We start from the raw sequence: 7532 nt of genomic DNA on the forward strand, positions 1-7532 counted from the left end.
GTAACTTGAAGTGTGCCTTTGAAATAATGAAATAATTAAAAATATATTTCAGATATAATATTGTTAAATCATGTTATTACACATTTATTAGTGTACTTGCATTAAAATTTGGTATCCTTTGACAGTTGTTCATTTATTGATTATATAATTGTCATTTTATATTTTAATTAGTATTATTATTAGTAATAATAATAATAACAGCAACAATAATAATAAAAATACTACTACTACTACTACTACTAATAATAATAATAATAGTAATAGTAATAATAATAATAACAACAGCAACAATAATAATAAAAATACTACTACTACTACTACTACTACTACTACTACTACTACTAATAATAATAATAATAATAATAATAATAATAATAATAATAATAATAATTGTTATAAATGTTGATGTTGAAATGTTGAAAAAACAAAACATTTTAACCAAATATATTTTTATAATTATTAGAGTTTTTAATAGTAATCAATAAAACATGAATTTCTCCTTTTAATGCTAGGCTCTAGCTTTCCCTCGCGCAGTGATACGCGGTGCTTGCGCGGAGGAGTGAAGCGTCCCGCGACACACTGACGCCAGGCGAAAGCAGATCCGGTCGGTTCGGATGAACGCTTCGTGCTCAGGGAGGAGGCGCAGGAGGTACAGTAAACTTTATTTTTATTCAGAAAAACAACACAACCGACGAGTGTTTTGTCTCGAATTCGCGAATGAGAACGAAACGTGGACTCCGTTTACGGGTTTAGACGCTAAACTGTGAGACAAACCGGGCTATAAACGGGCTGCACGCGCGCCCTGTAGTGTTAAAGTTAGAGGTTGTAAAGTGATGAAACTCTGAACAGCAGAAAGGACTCTAGATGATGGGGGATGATGATGATGATGATGATGATGATGATGATGATGGAGTGCATGGAGTTTTATCTGATCTACTGTAAATTAAGACATTTTTGCACTGTTTTCTATCCTTAAACAGTTATTTTTTGCACTTTTCCTTCTTAGATTGAATTGCATTTTTATTTCTAATAACATTTTCTTCATGCATTTCCATTATTTTTATTAATTGTTTATGTCAGAACTTATTTTCACATTTCTTTATAGCTTTTTCAGGCTCTGTGTCATATCCCATACATGCTGTGAATGTTGATTTCTTCTCTCTGTGTATGTGTGTGTGTGTGTGTGTGTGTGTGTGTGTGTGTGTGTGTGTGTGTGTATGTGTTTCCTCCATTATGGTTATTATACACTTGTCAGTGATTAAGGCATCATTGCAGCGTGGATGCAGGAGCTGATAGACCGAAGCCTGTGTGCCTGACATCAGTGAAGATGACATATCAGATTACTCAGAGGACAGGAATTCGTCCTTGTCTGTTTTAGTTTGGTGCTAAAACCCTTTCACTTCTCCATTTTATGTCAGATTTGGAAAGGAGAGTCAGCTGTGATGGGTCTTTTAACACCAGAACTAACTCCTTATATGTTTACAGAACAGGAGTTACTTAAACGACAGTGTTTTTAGCGTGTGTGTGTGTGTGTGTGTGTGTGTGTGTGTTACAGGGCAGTCATGGCATGCGTGATGTTTGTGTGGCAGCTCACAAGGTCATAAATCCGCTTATTGTTTTTGTGTTTTATCTTAACGCAATATTTCTTTCTTTCTTTTTCCGGCACGTTTACCGATCACCACGATGTATTTATCCTATCATTAAGTAGACTAGAAATAAAATACATAAACAACAGCAGCGTGAAAGGTTTAAGGGCAATCACACCATCGCTTTATTCATCTCCTGCTAATGGAAGTGAGAGAGAACGGTTTGTCGTATCTGCACTGGGTCTAAAACTTCAGTGATAAATAGAAAAAGTGGTTATTTTAGAATCAGTTTAACTGCTGTCTCTGTTTTGGATGGTAAAAATATTTGTTGCAGGGGTTCAATACTGTCGTTTTTTATTCATTTATTTATTTACAATATACTTTTTTATTCTTAACTTGTTAGTTACTTGTAGCTACTGATACGTTGTATGTGTATCAATAGATTTTTATATAGAGATAGAGATAGATAGAGATTCTTTTTAAATGTGTCTAGCAAACTAACATTTGCTCAATACTCTGGACTTTAATATATATCAATTTATTTATTTTTCTTTTTTAGTCATTATCACATAACTGAAATTCGTCTGAACTCATACTTTGGTGTAAAATCTCCTTAACACCCATGACATCTAAATAATATTTAATAAGACAAACTCATATTTACGCCCTAGATATCATGTATCAGAGATGTTTATATTCTGATAAAAGTTTTTTTTCTTTTCTGTTTTACACGTTACTGTTTTGCTAAAAAAAAACCTTATAACTTTTATTATTATTATTAATAAATTATGAATAATTATAATTAATAAACTATTATTATTATTTTTATAATTTATTTTAAATTATTATTAATCTAATAGTTTACAGTACATTTTACATATAAAATATTAAAACACAGAATGAGCAATTTTTAGAATTTTTGTACCAATTTTCCTTTTTTTTATTTTCATAATCTTCTGTTCAAAAACATAACTTTTATTTTTTTTTGTTTTATTTTAAAATATACAATTGCCTAATAGTTTGCCCTAAAACTTTCAGCAGCTTCAGCAGAATGTCATTTCTATGTAAAAAATAATAGAACACCCGAAAGCCCGAATTAAACAAGTGTGTTATTAATATCGGTAAACATCTGTAGAGGTAGAGAGCAAAATCAAAAATCTATATTTTTTTATTTAAGGAAATAAATACTTTTATTTTTAACACTGAAAGGGGAAAAAAATAAAAAACGGTTTACTTTTGTTAAAGAATATAAAATATTATCTTATAAAAATGAAGAAACAATCTGTACATCAGTTTATTGTTTAGAAATCTGCTTCAGACCTCTGTGGGATTTTTGGGAAGATCCTCCTTGTCTACCCCACCCCTTGCCCTCTCTCTCTCCCTCTCTCTCTCCCTCTCTCTCTCTCTCTCTCTCTCTCTCTCTCTCTCTCTCTCTCTCTCTCTCTCTCTCTGTCTGTCTGACTGCATACCACAGGTGACGTGTGTAAATTTACCGTCCTGAAAGTTTGCCCTCCATGTGTGCACAGGCACAAGGCGTATTTGGATCAGACGTGTCCTGGCTCAGAGCTCCTCGTTCTGTCGTTCTCTTCATTCCACACGTTCATGAGAGTAAATTTACTAAGACGCCGATGTGTAGGCATGCGCCGATTCCTCCGTCTGTGTTCTGTTTGTCCATCTTTGCTTTCTTTCTTTCTTTCTTTCTTTCTTTCTTTCTTTCTTTCTTTCTTTCTTTCTTTATTTATTTTTATATACATCCCAGTCCAGGCCTAATGGAGGTTCCAGGCTTTGATGAATAATGTACGTTCTTCATAATGCCGAGTCCCGGGAGAGGGCAGAGAGAGCATCATTACTGCCTCCTAAATTGATTAACGGCACTGAAGCGGTGCAAAATGATACATGGAGATGATGCAGCGGGTCGGGCTGAGCGGAGGCGTGTGATGGGTGCCACATTAGCCCGGGTTTCTACACAGCGCTAATATTTACATGCACTCAGGCTCCGAGCGCGTCGGCCGCGATTATCAGGCTTTTACTGCATCCGAGAACGCCGTTTCAGCTCAATTGTGTAATCCTTCAACTGGACGCTCGCTCTGTGGCAGATATACCATTCTCTATCAATCGTCCCATCAGGGTTTGCTCTTTATGGGTATAAGTTATCTTCTTTTTTAAATTCATACAATAAAACCAGCGCATTACTGCATCTTAAATGGATTACAAGCATTAAAACAGCCCGATGATGTCGGAGGATCGTTCTCTGTTGCTCTCTAACGCTGACCTTATTGCCAACAAGAGGATCGTTTATACTGACAGCGACACAGCCGAGATTAATGTCACTAATATCTACAAAGGAGTGTTATTTAATGTTTTTATAACATGCACCTTTTTTTTGGTTCATATAATTAACTATAATATAAACCCTTTGTAAAAATAACTCATCATACAAATGCATGGGGGAAATACAGCACCCAAGGTATTTTAGTGCAGGGAATTCTGTTAAGGTAATATTGAATGAGGATAAATACTTAAACGGTACAATTAGAAGGGAATTCTGGGAAAATTTGTATTCCTGACGTCACTGTGGTCGGGTAAATAAAATATACCGTGAAATAGGCGCAAAAAATTATATCACGATATTTTTCAGATTTTCAGTGTTGTTTTTTTTCTCTCCCTTTGATTCAGTCACAGAACAGAAAAAAGAGATTCGACTTCTGTTTAACACACAGTGCTGCGGTCTCTCGATTCCGATCAGTCACAACGTGTCGATTCATTTTCTGTATCGTTTCTATAGCAACAGACTTTGAATTCCAAACTCGATTTGCAAACGTCTCGTAGCATTCGCATCAAAATATAAAAGAATTAAAAGAAAATACACATCAGGGAAGCTCATCAACCCCCTGGTGTTGAGGATTAGTCATGAATGTTTTTTGTATTTAATTACTTTTCATTGGTTCCATGTGACTATGATGTCGCTGTATTTCATTTTATTGGTTTATATAAATCGTTTTCAGAAGAACTTTTTTTATTGTTTAAGAGAGATGGACCTTTAATGAAGTTGCTGTATTCTTTATATATATATATATATATATATATATATATATATATATATATAAATCAATAGAAGTAGGCATAAATAATGAAGCTCAGTGTTAAATAAAATTTATTTTGTGCGTTTGACCACATTTGAACCCAGTTATATCCAAATTGGCAGAGGACCCATTCTCTCTCTCTCTCTCTCTCTCTCTCTCTCTCTCTCTCTCTCTCTCTCTCTCTCTCTCTCTGTCTGTCTGACTGCATACCACAGGTGACTGTAAATTTACCGTCCTGAAAGTTTGCCCTCCATGTGTGCACAGGTGTAAGGCGTATTTGGATCTCTTCTCTCTCTCTTACTCTATATCTCTCTTTTTTCTCTTTCTTCTCTCTTTCTCTCTCTCTGTGTGTCTTTCTCTTCCTCTCTCTCTTTTTCTCTCTTCTCTCCCTATCTCTCTCTGTGTCTCTCTCTCTCTCTCTCTCTCTCTCTATTACCCTCTCTCTTCTCTCTCTCCCTCTCTCTCTCTTACTCTATCTCTCTCTTTTCTCTCTCTTCTCACTCTCTCTCTCACTCTTCTCTCTCTCTTTCTCTGTGTCTGTCTGTGGCAGATAGTCAATATTCAGTGTATCGACCTCACAATTGAAGATGTGGTCACACCAGAGGTTTCAAAGTTTTGGATTGAAAGAAGGTCAAAACGTTTGAATAGAACCGTGCGTCAGTCCCACAGGTCAGATGTTAAGCTCAGTCATGTGATCTGGACAGTTCGAGTGAGGCGGCTGGCGAAAGACGTGGAATGGCGAGACGATGACCGTGAACACAGTCCACCTGCTGTGTGTGAGTAAGAACTCAGAGCAGTGTTTGGGCTAGAATTGTGTTTTCTGAGTTTTTCCATCCCACACCAGTGAGGTTTTCTTCAGAATAACACCTGGATGGATGTTTGTTCAAAGCAAAGCTGGGTTTTAGACCTTGAGAGAAAGCCTGCTGTAGATAAATGTGTAACAGCACAGCTAGCATAGGTGTGGGGAACATTTTTTTTCCACTTAGTCACGCTCTAAATATGAGGAACTAGCATAAGGACTTTGCAGATGATGGCGTTTTTTTCCCTTACTGTCAGTCTGGAAGGCAGAAGTTCACAAAGATGTCAGGTTTTACTTCAGAATACAATATTGAAGCTTTCATTAGCCATGCTGGTGTCTGAAAGAGGTGTTTACTCATAGCAACAATGTTCATATACATTTATTTATTATATTCTTTTTAGTATTTTTGTCAGAAATATTAGCATGATTATGTGGATATTTTTATACGATTTATAAGTCAAATTCTAATAAACTACTACAAAACTCTTGAGTTCGATTATACTTTAATTTTATCTATAAAAAAAGGAAAAATAATCTAGGACTGCTCAGAAACGTGCCATAGTTTATCACAATAATATTATTAATTAAAATATTTTCCAAAAGATGCATTGAGTTTAAATCTATTTAAACTCCAAAAATGTGCATATAGTAATAGCAAAATTTTTCTTTCATTCAATCTATCTTTTTTTATTTTACTTTTTTTTTGTTGCTTTTTTTTAAACATATTTAACAATAGTCAGGCTTTTTAATAGCAAATTTATCAGGATATTGAATTTCTATTGAATTTATTTGTTCAAAATATATGTCCATGAATGACGAGTTCATGTTTACATTTCGTTTTCGCCATTTTGCAGATTTGGTTTACGAACATTTTTCATCGATGTATAGATGAAATTCTTCCTTATGCATGAAGGTGTACGATGGCACACGCTATATTAACGTCTTTAAAATGCATGAACCAGCGTCTGGATGTAGTAGAGAAAAGCTTCTTTTAAAAACTCAATAACCAGTAGAATCACAAAAAATAGTTAACAGGAAATGTCCATATATGGTCATAGTTAACATGAATTTTCCATATATGGTAATAGTTAACCTTGAAATGTCCATATATGGTAAAAGTTAACATGAATTGTTCATATATGGTAATAGTTAACAGGAAATGCCTATATATGGTATATAATCGTTCATTATGGATAAATGAAAAGAAACAATGGAAAGTCTAGCAAGAGCAGTTACAAAGTAGTTAATAGTTGCTTTAATTTAACGAGGTACTAGTTACATTTTCATCTGTATTAATAATTGTCTCTTTACTTTTACATGTTGTTGGAGCATGAAAGCAGAATAATAATTAAATAATAATAAATCGAAGTAATTAGCATCATTGGTGCCTGGGTTAAAAGATTTTCCTTATAAAACGAAAGAACATGTCCTTGAGATTTCAGACTTGTCTCTAGCTCAGAAACGCAACCAGTCGTATATTGAGAAATCTGCGCATCCTATTCAGCTTCAGTTTATACAGGTGTCTCTGACGTGTGGCCTCGAGTTTGCCTGCTGCAAAAACATTAGGTATTTTGGGATGGAAGATTCTCAGCGGTAGAGGAAGGAAAACACCAGCATGGATCATTTGGATAGAAATAAAATGACTAAGTGGCACCTGTAGAGGATGTAAAACAGTAAGCACTGTAAGCTGTCTTTAAAAACAAAATAAGGTGAGCGAGTCTTCTGTGTTTCTATCAGCTGTAATGATCCGGAGCCTGATTTCTTTGAAAGTTCATCTTGGTAAAATATTTCACACTCTCTGATCGGATAGAAACATTCAGATACCTGTCTGAGGTCGTCAGAAGTCACAGGTTCTTTGGGAAACCGGATCAGGTTTTCCTCAAGAATTTGGCAATATCTGGCTCTTGTTTATCTGGCTTTCAACCCTACCTGCTTTCCAGGTTCATGCCGATGAGAACTGTGATATGATACTACCACCACCATGCTTCACTATGGGGCTGATTTTAGTTTTCCACCAAATGTAGCGGTTTGTGGCTAAAAAAAAAAGCCACAGTCTTATTAGAC

General features: G+C 35.1%; 1 protein-coding gene across 2 annotated transcripts in view; it reads left to right on the top strand.

The window, feature by feature from the left end:
* The first annotated feature begins 520 nt into the window (after positions 1-520).
* Positions 521-7532, top strand: part of smad1 (SMAD family member 1) — a 24828-nt gene continuing 17816 nt past the window's right edge. The window contains exon 1 of one of the 2 annotated variants that reach the window (XM_047812653.1): positions 521-649. The gene's annotated coding sequence lies outside the window, so the exon portion shown is untranslated. Of the gene's footprint in view, positions 650-5160; positions 5446-7532 lie in introns of those variants that run through there. The other variant, XM_047812652.1, reaches the window with a different exon arrangement.

This window comes from Tachysurus fulvidraco, chromosome 4 (genome assembly GCF_022655615.1).
Source record: "Tachysurus fulvidraco isolate hzauxx_2018 chromosome 4, HZAU_PFXX_2.0, whole genome shotgun sequence".
NCBI lineage: Eukaryota > Metazoa > Chordata > Actinopteri > Siluriformes > Bagridae > Tachysurus > Tachysurus fulvidraco.